At 27.2% G+C, this 19,317-nt stretch overlaps 1 protein-coding gene and 2 long non-coding RNA genes across 3 annotated transcripts in view; all 3 read left to right on the top strand.

Annotated features, from left to right (window-relative positions):
* Nucleotides 1-19,317, top strand: part of LOC126845637 (uncharacterized) — a 42,283-nt gene that overhangs the window by 8,201 nt on the left and 14,765 nt on the right. The window lies entirely within an intron of this gene.
* LOC126845638 (uncharacterized) lies at nucleotides 1,080-2,511 on the top strand. The gene is made up of 3 exons (XR_007686806.1): nucleotides 1,080-1,249; nucleotides 1,500-1,632; nucleotides 2,201-2,511. It is a non-coding gene; the product is annotated as an uncharacterized LOC126845638 (long non-coding RNA).
* LOC126845639 (uncharacterized) lies at nucleotides 15,966-17,292 on the top strand. The gene is made up of 3 exons (XR_007686807.1): nucleotides 15,966-16,080; nucleotides 16,342-16,474; nucleotides 17,054-17,292. It is a non-coding gene; the product is annotated as an uncharacterized LOC126845639 (long non-coding RNA).

Raw genomic sequence — 19,317 nt, 5'->3', positions numbered from 1 at the left:
TGCCGAATAAATATTTAAGAACGCATCGAGGCTAAGAAATATTGTATTTATAAAAAAAAAAATTTAGGCTGTAGTTGTAAAAGATTTGATTTTCTCAATATACATAAACATTTTTTATACCTTCAATGCTAGGCAAAATGGTGGCAAGTCCTAAAATTGTGGTTAAAAAAACAAACAGAATGTCAACTTCCTGTAAAGTAAAGCGGGATTAGTAAAATGGTATATCTATACCATTTTACTAAGGTAGGCGTAAGCATAGATATGCTTACGCCTACCTTCTCTAGGAATAGACTTAACTTTTAATTTTACCAATGCCCATTTTATTACAGAGTGATGACATATTTTTAGTTTTTTTCAACTTAGGACTTCTCATCATTTTGCTTAACATACACGTTTTACAAAATGTTTGAGTACGTTAGTAAAAAACAATCTTTTAGAATAATAGCTTAAAATTTATAACAAAAATACAATGGCTTAAAAATGTTTAGGTTTTAAGAGATATTTTGTTTTGTGTGTAGGTTCATATTGACTTTTACCAGGTGTTAAATTTTTTTATGTGACTATATCTTAAAGATCCAAAATCGTACACTAAATATATTTTGAAATGCCAAAAGACAAATAAATTACATCCATTCCCCTTCAAAATGGGCAAAGAGTTCGGCTTCCAGTAACCGCGACCTTAATATCATATTTTTGACGGTATTATAGGACCACTGATTAAATACACAGTATTGGATTTTTGGCTACGATAATAATTCAGAATAACTTACTATACAAACATTTTATATTGTAGTGTTTCTTTTTTAAATAATAAATAATATGAATCATTAAAACATATTTTGTTTTTTTGCTAACATATATAGCACTGCATGCTTAAAATAAAACAAAAATTATAGTAAAATATTATTTTCCGAATCGAAAATTTGAATTTAAGTACACAAAGCAAACATACGCAGCGTATTGGTACGGAGTGTAAGACTAAGATAATGACATAAAAATTTATGTTTACAAAGTCCACAATATGGCTGCTTTAACAGATATTTTTTTTGCCATGTAAAGCTTAAACTAACAAAAATCATTTTAAAACCGACTAATGCCGAGACGGAGTATCATTTAGTATCTCTTACGGTTAAATTCACATTTTGAATTCTTGTACAGCTTCGGCGTTTTCAGCATGTATTGCAAGTGTATTTTATTGGTTGTCTTTTTTTTCTGTATTCAATACGGTGATTCCGTAGGCCCATTACAGGTAAATTTATATTTTTTAATACATTTTTTTAAGAAACATAACCGATGGTATACAATACATGATTACATATATTAATATACCTAGTATAAATCAATATTTTAGAATACAAACTCAAGTTTAATGACTTTTTGCTCTTGAAAGACGAGATTATTTTACATAATAAAATTATTATGAGGCCGAAGATACTACATATTATATTTATGTATACAATGCAATTTATTATGATATACAATTATTTTATGTATTCCAGACGTTGGAAGGATATTTTAATAGAGAAAATAAAAAAAATGTACTGCCCTATGATGCGTACGTATCGTATGTACGACAAAACTATAATTTACCAGAACATTACAATAAATTGGTCAATGAAATTGGTGAACGCTGTGCGTATTTTATTTACATTTTTACATAAGGGCTTTATTATAGGATTTTGTTTTTAATTTGGGTGTTACTTACATTTTAAATGTGTTGAATATAGAAAATAGATCTTTGTTAACATTAAAATGTAAACCTAACGTAATATTTAATGTAAAAAATCTAATATTGTATTTAAATATCTAATTATAAAGAGAAAAATAGTTTATGAAATAAATAGTGGGGCTATAATTTTATCGACTATATTTTTAGTCAATTGTATAGTTCATTTATTTATTAATTCATAAGTATGTAGTTATAGTTAGACTAAAAATCAGTTAGTTAGTAAAACGTTTTGTTTTACTTTGAGTTCCTTTGTCAAAAATCATGTCAGCGTATTAAACAACTATTAGTCGATCGTCACCATAGAAAAAACAACACCAACGTTTCACTTGTATGTACCTTAAATTAAATCAATTATTTAAAAATACTTTATTACAATATGATTTTTCCTAGCATCTGGTGGCTGATTTATAAAAATGTTGTTTTATAAAATATATAATAAATAGGATTATAATGTATTATGGTTGTTTCTAGACAAGCATGGTATCAGTAAGGAAGAATTTATTTGGGCAATTAGTACAGTAGACAGTGAAGTTAAATATCCACAAGGTTACACTCCTAATATCACTTCTGGTTCAAGACATCTTGCAGAACTTATCGAGAAGTCCAAAGCGATGGATAAAAATTTTGATGGGCATTATTTTGATAAAAATCAAAAATAATAGATTATTAAATATTGTTTAAATGATTTTGTTGAATTATTTAATCTTGCAGATTTATGTTGTACCGTACCGTGTGTTTTAACATTAAAATTCTAGTTCTCTATTAGTTTGTAACAGAAACATTGTTGAATAATTGGTTTAAATAAAGAGTTCAATAGTAATTATCAAATATAGTGTCTTATTTTGAAAAAGACTTGTCGAGTACTCATTACCTGTCTCAGCTAATACATTTTTTAAATCTACTGTCATTCAGACAGATTGACTTTTTGGTATCAATAAGCGTTTGGAAAATGAGCGTTTTAATTTATGTTAACCGACTATAGAGGCGTAGCACTATTATATGCAATATAATAACACTATACATTTAACAATATTTTCAATTTGCTTCATATTTGTACTATAAAATCAAAATCACAACAACGCGTATTTCTTTATAAAAAAATACGCATCGCTTTGAACACCCAATAAAACTAATCGTTGAGAACAATCGGAATAGTCTCGATTTTATATATGTTTTACATTATTACTTCTAATATTTAGTGGTTGTCTCACTGAGATTTTCCAATGTGACACGCATGTGATTGGAAAATTATAATTTTGTTTGTATCTAAAATAAACTGTTGAATGGTACATGATAAAATTATCAACTTGTGTGTCGCCAAATTTAACCAAACCTAACGTCATAAAAACACTTTTGGGTTGGATTTAATTCGGTAAACGTTAAATTTTTAATTGCAGATGACTTTTAGAGAACCTTAACAACAAAATTGCGGTCGATTATTTATAATTTTTAATATTAATCACGTATAACCTACCTACGGGTATGACACATAACAATATATCTATAGTTTTCATATTTTTTAGAATAACGAAATGTTATTTTAACTTTTTTTTTTGTATTGCTATGATAACAGTTCAGTACAACACCTCCAAATGACGTACGAACTATACAAACATTTTATATCGTAGTTTTAGCATCGATGCAAAGCAGAGAAGGTGTTGGTTTTACCATGATGTGGGCTTTTTTTTATCTGCATACACTATAACTATTTTAATACTGAACCAATTCCTTCGAGCAGCAACTATGTAAATCACAAATTTTATCTAGTTGGTACTTTAAGGGGGGGGGCATTCAAAAGTTGAAAAAGTTTACTTTAATCTTTAATTTACATATATTTTTTTTATTAACATTTTGTTATTCTAACCTTTTTTTTTGCATTCTACATATTGGTTGTCTCACTAAGAACGCCTGTTGTAATACCTATTTAAAAAAATTATTATCTTAACGTTTGCAAGGCTCTATTAAATGTTTTCACATAGGTATTACATATTAAATTTTAACAGCTTGCGTACGAGTCCGCAACACCACGAGATACATTTTTATGTCTCGTTCCGCGTACGCCTTGATACCACTTGAAATATTTTTCGTTGCTAACCCAAAATAAACACATGGTTTGAAAAAAATAATTAATTCACTTATACATGTCGCCAAAAAAATTATTATCTAACATCGTTATAATTCAGACCACCCAATTCTAAGAAAGTTCATATTATACTAGAGCTAAAAATGGCGTTAAAAATATTACCCAGTATATACCAATGTACTGTATATATTGGTTAACTATGGACCATTCAATAACTTAAAAGATATAAGACTTTTTTTAATTATTTTTTTTTTATAATTTTATAGTTATAAGTTGGGACAAATTTGATATGTTTTCGAAAAATATAACCCCATCCCTTATATTATGTTAAAACCGTATGAACTTAAAAATTTTATTAAATTTGTCCCAACTAATAATTACAAAATTATAAAAAAAAATAATTAAAAAAAGTCTAATATCTTCTAAGTTATTGACTGGTCCATAGTTAACCAACACCCGGTACAGGTTTTACTTAATTTGTAATACGAAATATTGTTTTGAATTATAATTATTTTAATATGGACTTACAAACTATTTAATAATATGTTTAAAAAATTGTCTAATATCTTTTTATTCGAAAAATTGTTATCTAAATAAAATAATATTCGAATAACTTTTATTTGAATAATGTGTTTTTTCCTATACTTATGTACCACAAGAACCTAGCTCCATATTTCGTCAAGCTTCTTTACAGAAACTATACAACTAATTACAACAAAGTTTAATTCGATTATTTTGAATCTGTAAGAATATAGTCACGTGTACCCTACTTATGGGTATGACACATTACAATATAGTTCAATTTTTTAGACAAACAAAGTGTTTGCATTGTAAACACATTTTTGCTCGATATTTGCGATTAGTGCAGAAACACAATAACATGTTTTTTTCATAAAAAAATGCGTCATATTGAAGCCATAAAAATAATATTGAACACATTGATTATGTTTAATATAGTTATTATTTTTCTTGACTGACATACTAAAAATGCCTATTATAGTACCATTTGAGAAAAATTAAAATTTTGAGTTTCTTTTAAATAAACTCTTTGACTATGGCAAAATAATAAATTAGAATTAAAAAAAAACCAATACAATTATTAAGGTCCCAATTTTTATTTTAAAAATCAAAATGAAACATTAATCTAGAAAACACATTATTCAGATAAAAGTAATACTACACACATGGTTAAGTAATATTAAAATTATAAGTAATAATAAACATATGGCCACAATATCGTTGCTTTAACAAATATTTTATGTTGCTGTGTGGAGCTTATACTAACAAAAATCACTATAAAACCGACTAATTCTAAGACTGAATATCATTTGGTATCTTTTACGGCTAACTTTATATTTTGAATTCTTTTAAAACTTCGGCGTTTTCAACATGTATTTCAAGATTATTTTATTGGTTGTATTTTTCTGTATTCTAAACGGTGATGCTCTTCTAAGCCCAAGTGAGGTAAATTTTAATTTTGTAATATATTTTTATAAGAAATAAAACCGATAGTATACAAAATACAATTACATACATTAATATACCTATAATACAATATTTAATAATACATATTTTAATATATGAAACATATTTATATATTTTTTTTTTCATTATAAAAACTATCTTTATACGTCGTCAAACTCAAATTAATATCAAAAGTTTTAATTTCTTAGAATTTTGTTTTTTGTTTTTATACAATTATTTTATATATTCCAGAAGTTGGAAGAATATTTTAAGAGTAAAAGTAAATATGGTGTACTGTCCTATGATTCGTATGTTTATTATGTACAACAAAACTATCCTATGTTCGACTATTACAATAAATTGGTCAATGAACTTAGTGAAGATTGTGCGTATTTTATTTAATATTTTATATAAGGGCTTTATAACAGGTTTTTGTTTTGAATTTGGGTGTTACTTGCATTTCATATGATATCACGCATGTATGTGGCATGAGAAAGACTTAATTTACAAAAAGCATATGTGCAGACCGAAGCAGGCGATGTGTTTATACAGAAAATAGGTATTTGTTATCTCTAAAATGTAAAACTAACGTACAATTTAATGTAAACAATTTTAAATCGTATTTAAATATTTTAGTGTAAAGTGAAAAATAGTGGGCTATAATTTTATGTATTACATTCGCAGTTAATTTTATAGTTGTACATCCTTATTTGAAGAGTGAAAGTGTCAAACGTTCCAAGTGCCAAAGTATAAAATTTGTACTTTATAATTTGATTTGTATTTTATTCATTACCGGAAACAATTTTGTAAATTTTTCAAGTAAAAAATAGTTATTTATAAAAAAAACAATCATATTTAAAACTCAAAAACATGTTAAAGTGTTTCCGGTAATGAATAAAATATAAATCAAATTATAAAGTTCAATTTTTGTACTTTGGCACTTGAAACGTTTAACACTTTCACTCTTCATTTATAAGCATGCAGTTACAGTTAGATTAAAAAGTAGACAGCTAGTTTAGTTTTACTTTGGGTTTCTTTGTAAAAAAAATCATGTTAGTGTATAGAACAATTATTAGTCGATCATAACGATAAAAAAAAACCTGCAAGAAAATGGGCATCCAAGACAGGCGGTGTGTTAAATATAAAAAATAGGTCTTTGTTATCTCTAAAATGTAAAGCTATCGTACAATTTAATGTAAAAAATTTTAAATCGTATTTAAATATCACAGTGTAAAGTGAAAAATTGTTTTTGAAATAGTGGGGCTATGATTTTATCTACTATATTCGTAGTTAATTTTATAGTTGTACATCTTAATTTATAAGTATGCAGTTACAGTTAGATTTAAAAATTAGTAAATTAGTTAAGTTTTGTTTTTTGTTTTACTTTGGGTCTCTTTGTAAAAAAAATCATGATATTGTATAGAACAATTATTAGTCGCTCATAACCATAAAAAAACAACACCGAAGTTTTATTTGCTTAAACTACTTAAATACAATATGGTTTTTCCCAGCATCCGGTGGTCTGAATTTTAAAAATGTTGTTATATAAATATAATCAATTGGATTATAATGTATTATGGTTGTTTTTAGTCAAGGATGGTATAGGTATGGCAACATTTACTTGGGCAATTAGTCATGTAGACAATGACGTTCCATATCCAATTGGTTTTACTCCTGAATTCTATATAGAAGAAAGCGATGTTTTAAACCCAAGTGAGGTAAATTTAAATTTAGTATTACATGTTTAAAAGAAATATAACCGATAGTATACAATATACGGTTATACATACATTATTATACCTAAAATACAATATTTAATAATACATTTATAATATATGAAAATAATATCATATTTTTATTCATTTAAATAAATATATTTTTTTAAAAATATAATAAAAATTATTTATTCACTTATCTTAAAAATATGTTCTTTACCTACAAAAAAAAAAAAAAATTTTAAAAACTATTTCAATAAGTTGTCAGAGTCAAGTTAGTATCAAAATCTTAAATGTTTTATTTTAATTTTATAAAAAATGGTTTTATAAAAAAAAGATGAGCCTAAAACAAGGAATACATTTTAATACTTACTTGATTAAAATAGACTAATATGAACGATGCTATTAATCTTAATAAATTAAATGGTTTAAAAGTTCATGTTTTCAAAAAACCTATTAAAATATTATAATGTTTTTTTAAATTACTTGTTTAGTTTTTTTTACCATAATTTTTTTTTATATCAACTCTATTATAGTGATTTTGATCGCATTTGACTTAAGAAATAATACGATTTTTTGTAACATCTAATTTTTTTTTTTTAATTAACATAATGGTAATATGTTTTATAATTTTTTTATAGTATCTTCGGCTTTTAAAAAAAATTACTAAAAATATTTTTCCTATATAAAAAAATGTCAACTTTCTAAAAATAATATTGATTTATTTTTTCGAGTAACAGTAAGTAAAAAAAAAAGAAGTGAAATTTCATATAAAAGTAAATAAACGGAAATTTATCTTATTTTTACACAATTATTTCTACTATTTTGATTATTGTTGTCGTTTTTCTCAGTTATTCGATTTTTCTATGAAATTTTTTTTTTATTCTGGGCGTTTTAATGAGGAAACCAATTAAAAATTTGCATAATTTACGTAAAACTATCTTTCTTCAAAACTAGTTTTCTGAAAAAAGTTATAAGAAATATTTTCAAATATTGGGCAACAGGAAAAAACCATTTTTTTTAATACAAACTCAATTATTTCTGTAAATCGAAAAAATAAATCAATATTATTTTCAGAAAGCTGAAATTATTTTACATAATAAAATGATATTCAACAATTTTTTTTCGAAGGCCGAAGATAGTACATTATATATATATATATATATATATATATATAATACAATTTTTCATGATATACAATTATTTTATATATTCCAGAGGTTGAAAGAATATTTTAAGAGTAAAAGTAAATATGGTGTACTGTCCTATGATTCGTATGTTTATTATGTACAACAAAACTATCCTACGGTCGACTATTACAATAAATTGGTCAATGAACTTAGTGAAGATTGTGCGTATTTTTTTTTAATTTTTATATAAGGGCTTTATAACAGGTTTTTGTTTTGAATTTGGGTGTCACTTGCATTTCATATGATAACACGCATGTATGTGGCATGAGAAAGACTTAATTTACAAAAAGCATATGTGCAGACCGAAGCAGGCGATGTGTTTAATACAGAAAATAGGTCTTTGTTATCTCTTAAATGTAAAACTAACGTACAATTTAATGAAAACAATTTTAAATCGTATTTAAATATTTTAGTGTAAAGTGAAAAATAGTGGGCTATAATGTTATGTATTACATTAGTAGTTAATTTCATAGTTGTACATCCTTATTCATAAGCATGCAGTTACAGTTAGATTAAAAAGTAGACAGTTAGTTAAGTTTTGCTTTTTGTTTTACTTTGGGTTTCTTTGTAAAAAAATCGTGTTAGTATATAGAACAATTATTAGTCGATCATAACGATAAAAAAACACCAAAGTTTCACTTGTATGTACCTTAAAATGAATCAATTATTTTAAACTACTTTGCTACAATATGGGTTTTCCTAGAATCTCTTCGTCTGAGTTTTAAAAATGTTGTTTCATGAAATATAATTATAAGGGTTATAATGTATTATGGTTGTTTCTAGTCAAGGATGGTATAGGTATGGCAACATTTACTTGGGCAATTAGTAAAGTAGACAATGCCGTCCCATGTCCACTAGGTCTCACTCGTGAAAGCACTGCTGGTTTAAGTCAACACGCAGAACTACTCGAGAAGTCCAAAAGAATGGATGAATATTTTGATGGGAATTATCATGGTGGAATTGGAAAATATTAGATTATTACATATTGTTTTAATAATTTTGTTGAATTGCTGCAAATTTTTGTTGTACCGAACCGTAACATTAAAATTATATTTTTCCGTTAGTTTTCTAACAGAGAAATTGTTAAGAAATTGGCTTAAATAAAGAGTGTAATAGTAATTATGAAACTCAGTGTCTTATTTTGAAAATGTATTATCGAGTACTCATCACCTATCTCAGCTAATACAGACAGGTTGACTTTCATTTACAATTTAGTGTTTGGAAAACGTTTGAACTTATGTTACACGACTATAGAGGTAGCACTATATATTTTAACATAATAACATTATACATTACAAAACACAATAAGTCAATTTGCTTTATATGTTTTGTATAATAACAAAATCACAAAAACATGTATTTCTTTATTAAAAATATGCGTCGCACTTCGCATTAAACAACTAGCAGTAAAATACAAGCAGATATGTTTAAACTATTGTACTTGGTAGGCAATATAAATCTTTTCGAGTTATAATCTTCCTTCTTATTTATAACACTATTTTTTTATTTATTCTTAATTTGTTTTAACTCTACGCCAACAGAGTGTTTTTAGCGGATTCCAATTTACCATCTAATACTATTAAAATGGTTTTTATTATGGCATGGTTTTGTGAAATCATTAACTGAACATCATCCAAGTATTATCTGTGAGAGTGATTTGAACACATAATTATAATAAAACTAAAATAAGACCTACTAACCTTCCGATCCCACCATGATTCATCATAATATTATTTTTTTAAACCACTAGTGCTATGATGGTAAAAATTATTATCAATAAAATATTTAAACATTTTATAAAAAAGAAAAAAAAGGAAATATGTTTCTAAGAAGATATTACACGGGAAACAACCAGCTGTAAAATGCAAGCAAAAATATTTCAATTTCTGAAAAATAATAATAATTAAGAATATTATTATAAATCATGATTTGAATATTAAAGTCTAGAAATTAGACTGAAGCAATTCTAACGTGTAGTTATCACATTTACAAATTTCACAACTCAAAAATCCGTAGTTAAAGTTTTTTTTAAAAATAAAAAATGAAGAAAATTATGAATATGAGATAAGGTAACTGATTAACATAGTGGCGATGTCACTTTGAGCTAAAAAAATGGCACTGTTTACAAACTTGCGCTGTGGTATAATAAATAAAATTTTTTACTATACTACAGAACAAGAAAAAATGCATGTATAAAATAATATAGTAAACGGTTATCGCATACAGGTGATCAATTGAACGTGATAATTTACCGAGTTGACTGGTCGACTATCAGATTTGGATAATTACTCTTAAACTATAAAAAGTAAGTATTCAAAACTGGTAATCGGCTAGTAAAAAATCTCGGTAATTTATTAATGAATTAATTATATATACAGGATGTACAGTAATTCATTTACACTTGATTTTTTTATGTGTTAACTTAGTAACATATTTTTTCGTATATGTTTTATTGTTCAGATTACAATTAAAGTAGGTTCACATAAAATATTTTATATTATAAAGGAATTCTATTTTCTTGGAAAGAAACATTTGTTTCACATAAAGTATTTCCACATGCACGCGCTACAACACCTAAATGAATAAAACAAAATATCTGGTGGAATATGGTTCTATAAATTATTAGTATATTAATTTAAAGTTATTGTTTACAAACAAAATATAGTTGTTGATTTTGATTTCAAATACCGTTTTACAGTTTTTACGGCTTCGACTTCAATATATTTTATATGACCGTTAACAGAAATTTTCCGTTGCTAAATTGATGTCTTAAAGGTTTTAACCGGTTTCAAGCTCTGGTCTTGCTCGACCTAATTAGTTGCTGGGTTTTAAATAGTTGTTTTTCAAAACCGTCTGTGTCAAGTATCAAGCTTTACAGCCCTGATTAGTATCCATGTTTATTAACAATGTACAAAGCATAAAACATAGTATTATAATAATTCAAGCCCACAGCCGGTCGCGGCTAATATTCAAAGGTCACGGTTTTTACCAAAACCGTCCAAGTTAATATAGTTGGCCCGATTTTAATTTATTTAAAAAAAATAAAACCACGTCCCTTATGTATATTACTAAAGCCTAACGAACTTAAGTTTTTTAAGTGATAACATAAAAATATAAAATCTGTACGAAAAAAATTATTTTGAAAATTTTTAAAAATTACTTCAAGATGCTTTCAAAGACCACATTGTATAACAACAATGTGAAAACCAAATTTTATTTCTTATTAAATCTCATGAGATATTGAGTGGTTCCATAGAAAAAAAATGTTTCTAACTGAATTTATTAGGAAAATTACATACACCATTGCCTCACTTTAGATCAGCAACATCCTGTTAAGTTTTCGCACATCTGATTAAGGATAAGTGATAAGAGAATAATAGCTTCTGATAAGAGACAGATGATAAGAGATTAGCGACAAACGATGGGAAGGGTAGGATATTGTAGACAGAGATAGGTGGCATGGCCCAAAATCATAATATATGTATATGATTCATTGTTTTTTCCATGAGGTCGAGAAAATCAGAATTTTTTTTTTCAGTCAGAGGTTTTTTAACAAAGAAAATTTTCAAAAAATGTATAATTCTAGTTACGTTTAACTATTTGGTAATTTCCAGTTGTTTGAGTGAATTTCGTTTATAGCTGACACGTTTGATTTAATTTCGGGTTTTTCGACTGTTATCGCCCATATATTTTAAACGGGGCCACGCTATTGGACTTGACAGTATTTCTCCATGAAACCAATAAAAAAAAAAATAGATAAATTTCTGGTTCTCTCGGGTGTGTCTAAATATGAACAGGACAGCTTCTAAGGGTAAGATGTAGTCGGCCGAAGTGAGTGCATTGCATCAAAACGAAAAGTAAAAACCTGAAATATTAGTTATAGTACAAGTGTCGAGGACGGTTTTTATTTATTTATATTTTAATATTTTTTTAATTTCAAATCGAAACTCACGTAAACGTGTGTGGCAACAAAACAACTTGTTTGTACTTAGCATGCGGCGTTGGGCTATTTATTGTAATAAAATAATTATGTGTACACTGTACACATTGTGACCGAAGCCGATTATCTTTGAAATAACATGAATTTTGTTTTAAAAAAGTATAGTGAACACTTAATGGTACTGTTGCAAAACGTTATGATCCTTCGTCGTTAATTTTAATTTTTTTTTTTTTTAATGGAAACGTCGCCCTGAACCTCGTCCGACCTTTACATGGTGCTCAGCACGTGTTCGATTTACATTTGAGGCCGCCTTCGTTATCATATTACTATTATTTGTTATCACATAATATACCGGGTGATCATTTTATCTCAATGGATGTAACTAATAATTGAATTTTTCCCTCCCAAGCTAATTGTTTTAACATCAACTTTTAAACTTAAATCGTAACGCATACATTTCATTAGCTTTTTTAATTGAAAATAATGTACCAACATTTATTGACTGGTCGATAACCAGTTTTGGATAACTATTGTTGAAGTTTCAAGTTTAAGGCTGGAGGAAAGGTCGAGTGTAGTGTTATTTATACCTTTACGCTTTCCATTCCGGTCCTAACTTTTATAATTATACTAACTGTTATAATTAAAAAAAAATAAGAAAATGTAAGAATAACTATTTAGGTTACAAACATTACTATTAAAAAAACTAAATTAGTAGGGAGGTAAAAACAAAAATAGAAAATATGAACAATTAATATCACACTGTATAAAAAACAGTGTGAAAAATAAATTAATTTTCTTATAAAAACCTATGAGGTATTGAGTGGTTCACAATAAAATGATAACCCTGTATGTAGGTACAGGGTGTTCAGAATGTCATGTAACACCTGATTATATGATAAAAAAAATGACTCATGTGAAACGTTTTTCAAATTTATCAAAAAAAAAAAAATAATAATTTAAAGTTTTTATATATTTTTTTTTCTAGTCAAAACCTACATTTAAGGAAGTTAATTTTTAAAACTTAAACGGTAATGTATACATTAATTTGTTTTTTAAATTAAGTATAATTTTATCATGATTTTGACTGGTCTTTAACCATCTTGTCGATAGTTATTTTTCAAGTTATTTAAGCCTATAATTAAGGACTGAAGGAGGAATGCCATTGAGCAATGCGCACAGGAAAAATTAATACTTCTACCTTTTCTCTCATCCTTAAATTTAAACTTTAATAACTTTACAAGTAATTATAGAAAAATTCCAAACATAAATTATAAAAATAATTGTTGGTAAGATGTTTACTTGTTAGCATAAATCATTGAGTTTCTTTTGGTTCCTAAAAAATATTATAATTTGACTTCTCTACCCTTTGTCACTAAACCCGTCCAACTATGAAAGTATAATAAAAGCAACATTTTGAAAAGGCTTATAAATGTTGAGTAATCGCCTGGTTCGTAGTTAGTGAATCACCCTGTACAGACACCCACGCGGTAAACGGTTATATTTTCCAACTCAAAATGATGGTAAAATAATATAATAATAATATTATGTGCCTACCGTTGAAACAATGAGGTCGAGCTAGTGTTTACTTAGCATACGGGCTTAGCGACCTTGGCGGAATTCCACCGTTTCACCAAACCGTATTTGTACATTATGGTGGCCTCCTAGTAAATATATTAAACCACTTGAGCCTATGCGTTGGAACCTTTGCACCCACTATACATACATTGGCTCAGCTGGCGTTTCCTCGGTCACGGAATAAGAATAAATAATCGCTTTCGAAATATGAGTTTAATATTTTATAATAACAAAAATCACAAAGAAATATATACACCATTATAGATAACCGGTCGAGGAGACAATGCATTGGGCCTGGGTCGGGTTTTGCAGCCGTGACCTCTGGAATATTAGCCGGACTTGAATTATTATAATATAATTCTTCATGCTTTATACATTGCACAATAATATAGATCCTAACTAGGGTTGTAAACAGTGACACTCCATGTTGCCACCCCTGGACAAAAGCAATTCACCACCTCTAAAAATTTAACCAAAATAACAATAAAATAATTTTGGCTAAGCAAAGTTTTTTACTAGCCGATTACCAGTTTTGAATACTTACTTTGTATAGTTTAAGAGTAATTATCCAAATCTGATAGTCGACCTCAGATAGTCAACTCAGTAAATTATCACGTTCAATTGATCACCTGTATGCGATAACCGTTTACTATATTATTTTATATATGCATTTTTTCTTGTTCTGTAGTATAGTAAAGAATTTTATTTATTACACCACAGCGCAAGTTTGTTTACAGTGCCATTTTTTTAGCTCAAAGTGACATCGCCATTATGTTAATCAGTTACCTTATCTCATATTCATAATTTTCTTCATTTTTTATTTTTAAAAAAAACTTTAACTACGGATTTTTTAGTTGTGAAATTTTTAAATGTAATAACTACACTCTAAAATTGCTTCAGTCTAATTTCTATACTTTAATATTCAAATTATGATTTATAATAATATTCTTAATTATTATTATTTTTCAGAAATTGAAACATTTCTGCTTGTATTTTACAGCTGGTTGTTACACTAAGATTGTCCGTTGTAATATCTTCTTAGAAACATATTTCCTTTTTTATAAAATGTTTAAATATTTTATTGATAATAATTTTTACTATCATAGCACTAGTGGTTTAAAAAAATAATATTATGATGAATCATGGTGGGATCGGAAGGTTAGTAGGTCTTATTTTAGTTTTATTATAATTATGTGATCAAATCACTCTCACAGATAATACTTGGATGATGTTCAGTTAATGATTTCACAAATCATGCCATAATAAAAACCATTTTAATAGTATTAGATCGTAGATTGGAATCCGCTAAAAACACCTTTTTAGTGAAGAGTTATGACAAATTAAGAATAATTAAAAAAAATTGTATCTCGAAAAGATTTATACTGGCCACCAAGTACAATATATCAATAGTTTTCTAGTTTTTAGAAACTTAAATGATTTTTGGTATTTAACAAATTTATATTGGTTGGCAAAGATTACTTTTTGTTATACCTATTTCCTTGGAAAATTAAAAATTGTTTCGTCATTTAAAAAATCTTTAGATTATGGAAGTATATACAGGTGTTCCACAATGATTCGACAAATGAAATAACTATTGTTATAGTGAGTATTTTAAGATTAATTTATACTTATTTGCGCTATAAGCTCCACGTTTTTTAATGCACTTACCTATTTTACTTTTTTAATTATTTTTTATTTTTTTTGTTAGATTTTTTTTAGTTCAAGATAGCCATTTTACTAAGAACAATTTTTTGAAAATTTTGACTTGTCAAAACGATATCAGATTTTATATGGAAGTTGGTGTGCAGTAGAATAAGAGCGTAGAGCTATTTTTATCTGCTCGCATTACTCTACCTTTAATGGTTTTTTCCATACATAATATTTGTACGATAACTTTTATAGTTCTTACAAAGAATCGCAATTGTTTTTTTTTTTGAGTAATTTGATTTTTGGAGTTCTCACTTTGCCCCGACCCTATTGTGCTGGCATGATTAATCATTAAGGTAACCTAGAACTGCGTGATTAAAAAAATAAAATACAAAAAACAAAGTTAAATAATATTTTCTGATCCGAAAATTTGAATTTAAGTACACAAAACGAACAAACGCAGTGTAAGACTAAGATGATGACCTAAAAAATTATGTTTACAGAGGCCACTAAAACCGCTGCTTTTTTTTTTTTGCTGTATAGAGCATATACTAACGAAAAATACTATAAAACCGGCTAATACTGAGGCAGAGTATCATTTGGTAATAATCTTACGGTTAAATTCACATTTTGAATTCTTTTATAACTTCGGCGTTCTCAACATGTATTGCAAATGTATTTTATTGGTTGTATTTTTTGTCTGTATTCAATACGGTGATGCTGTTAGCCAAACGAAGGTAAATATTAATTTTGTATTACATCTTTATAAACAAATTTTACTAATAGTATACAATACACAATCAATACAACCTTAATTTGAATGACTTTCTGTTACTCGAAAAAATAAATCACTATATTTTTTTACAATATAGTAATAGTAGATAGTATAGTAGATAATATAGTTTTTAACAATTTTTTTCTAAAGGCCAAATATACTATATATATTATATATATAAAATGCAGTTTGTTATGATATACAATTATTTTATGTATTACAGAAGTTGGAAAAATACTTTGATAGAGAAAATAAAAAAGGTTTACTATCCTTATATGCGTTTGTATCTTATGTACGACAAAACGCTAGTACGAAGAACTATTACTATAAATTGGTCAATGAAATTGGCAAACAATGTGCGTATTTTATTTTAATTTTCCAAAATGGGCTTTATTTCAGGTTTTTGTTTTTAATTTGGGCGCTACTTACATTTTAAATAGTATATGTGCAGTCCGAGACAAGCAATGTGTTTAATATAGAAAATGTATAACATTAAAATGTAAACCTAGCGTACTATTTAATATAAAAAATTTAATTTTTCGTATTCAAATATCCAAGTGTAAAGTGGAAAATTGTTTATGGAATAGTGGGGCCATAGTTTTATCTACTATATTCATAGTTAATTTTATAGTTCTACATCTTAATTTATGAGTATGTAGTTACAGTTAGATTACAAAGCAGTTATTTAGTTACGTTTTGTTTTACTTTGAGTTTCTTTGTCAAAAATTATGTCAGTCGATACCATGAGTCGATCGTCAGCATCGAAAAAACAACACTGAAATTTCAAGTGTTTATAACTTAAATGAAATTAATTCATTTTAAACTACTTTATACAATAAGGTTTTTCCTAGAATCTGGTGGTCTGAATACTAAAAATGTTTGTTCATACAATATAATCAATAGGGTTACCTATAATGTATTATGGTTATTTCTAGACCCGGATGGTATGAATAAGGATACATTTATTTGGGCAATTAGTACAGTAGACAAACAAGTTACATGTCGAAAAGGCTTCACTCCTACGTGTAAATACACTGATGATTCAAAACAACATGCAGAACATCTCAAGAAGTCCGCAGCAATGGATGAACAATTTTATAAGGAATTTTTTAATCGATTTTAGTTTTTTTAAATGATTTTGTTGAATTGTTTATTTCTGCAGATTTTTGTTGTACCGTACCGTGTGTTTTAACATTAAAATTATTTCTCCTCATTAGTTTGTAACAGAAACATTGTTAAATAATTGGTTTAAATAAAGAGTTCAATAATAATTATCAAACGCAGTGTTTTATTTTTTAAAGGTATTGTCAAGTACTCATCACCTATCTCAGCTAATACAGACAGGTTGACTTTCATGTACAATTTAGTGTTTGGAAAATGTTTTAATTTATGTTACACGACTATAGAGGTAGCACTATACATATTAACATAATAACACTATACAGTACAAAACAGAATAAGTCAATATGCTTAATATTTTTTCAATAATAACAAAGTCACAACAACATGTATGTTTTCATAAAAAAAAAATGCGTCGCATTGAACACCCAACAAAACTAATCGTTGAGTACAATCCGAATAGTCTCCATCTGAATTATGTTTTTATTATTACTTCCAATACTCTGATTGCCTCATTAAGACCCCTAAATGTGACACGTATGTGTTTGAAACATTTTTATTTTGTTTCTCTCTAAGATAAATTGTTATGTTATATAACACCAAATATATTGTTTTATTTAATTTTAAATAATACATAGTAAAGTAGTATGTTAAAGGGAGGCACTTCGCACTGCTGGAATTCAGAAATAAAACATAGTTATATCAACTAAATTAAACTCATTAATTTGACTGATTTCTATGCACTCTAAAAAAATATACCAATTTATCGGTTCAAACCAATTTTTTACATATAACATTCATCTGAAGAAATAATATGTGAAGTTAATTAATTTATAGAGTTTTATAATTGAAAATTGAGAAAGAAAACTAATTACTAGATGGAGCAAAGTGGGCGTATAAGGTTTTTTAGAAATTTGTATTATAACCAAGAGTCGTTAAATCACTATCAAAAATAATGCTTGGACGTTATTCGATAGATAAGGTTTAAGCACCATGGCTTAACCATAAAAAATATTAATAGTATTGAATCTTTGTAAGTTACTTCGGTATTGATAATAACACGCAGTACCTTTATTTATACAAGGAGATCGTTTTATCTGCAACTACCCGGCACCTTTCCTCCTGCCCTAAACAATACTTCCGAAACTTCAAAAACTTCAAAAAAGTTATCAAAAACCTGTTATCGACCAGTCAACATTATATGCATTACCATTTAAGTCTCAAATGTTGATATAAAAATAATTAGTTTGGGGTGCAGGAATATTAAAATTTGAGATCATATCATATAAATCACTATGAAAAAAAATGCAGAGACATTGAGTGGTTTATGATAAAATGATCACCTTTTATATCGCCAAATTTACACTAGTGCAATTAAATTAAATGTAAAACTTGTTTGCTACATACTAAAAGCATGCATACGCATACAAGATGTAAGCTTAGTTCACATGTACACGTGCATGTACTTTTTGAACGTACAGGGTGATTCAAAATGAATGAACCGATTCCATGATCAAATATTTTGTAAGTAAATGTACGAATCAGAATGAGGGAGTGGCTGAAGAAGATGCATCACAATTGAATTTCACTCTGGACGCACGCTGCACTGTTATCACTGATTTAGTTTTTTCAAACTCAAGAATACATAACGCCTTCTGTTGAGGAGTCGTCAGTTGTTTGGCAGTCATCAAACAACTGAGCATCCTTGGAAGACCAATGTACCTGGCGCGGTCACGTGGCAACCATCTGAAATTTAGACACCTATTCTTTCAAACAACCATTCCCTCATTCTGATTCATACATTTACTTACAAAATATTTGATCATGGAATTGGTTCATTCTTTTTAAATCACCCTGTACTTCAAAAGTTGCTATAAAAAAAAAATTATGTTGGGAGACGGGCAATAAGAAAAAAAAGTTGAGATAACATTTGTAAACAATTATAAAAAAAAAATGTCATTTCTTTTTAAACTCTATGATATTTAAGAATTAGGTGCTAACCTAAGTATAATGTGAAAAATATGGTTAAAATATTCTAATTTAAATTAGTATTTCTGTTTAAAATACATGTTTTTGATTA

The sequence above is a fragment of the Adelges cooleyi genome, unplaced genomic scaffold (assembly GCF_023614345.1).
Source record: "Adelges cooleyi isolate 19-005CV unplaced genomic scaffold, UGA_ACOO_1.1 ACOO_flye_CR_arks_rails_tigmint_CR_PRNA_8, whole genome shotgun sequence".
NCBI lineage: Eukaryota > Metazoa > Arthropoda > Insecta > Hemiptera > Adelgidae > Adelges > Adelges cooleyi.
The sequence above is the reverse complement of the archived record's forward strand: the minus strand, read 5'-3'. Positions and strand labels throughout refer to the sequence as shown.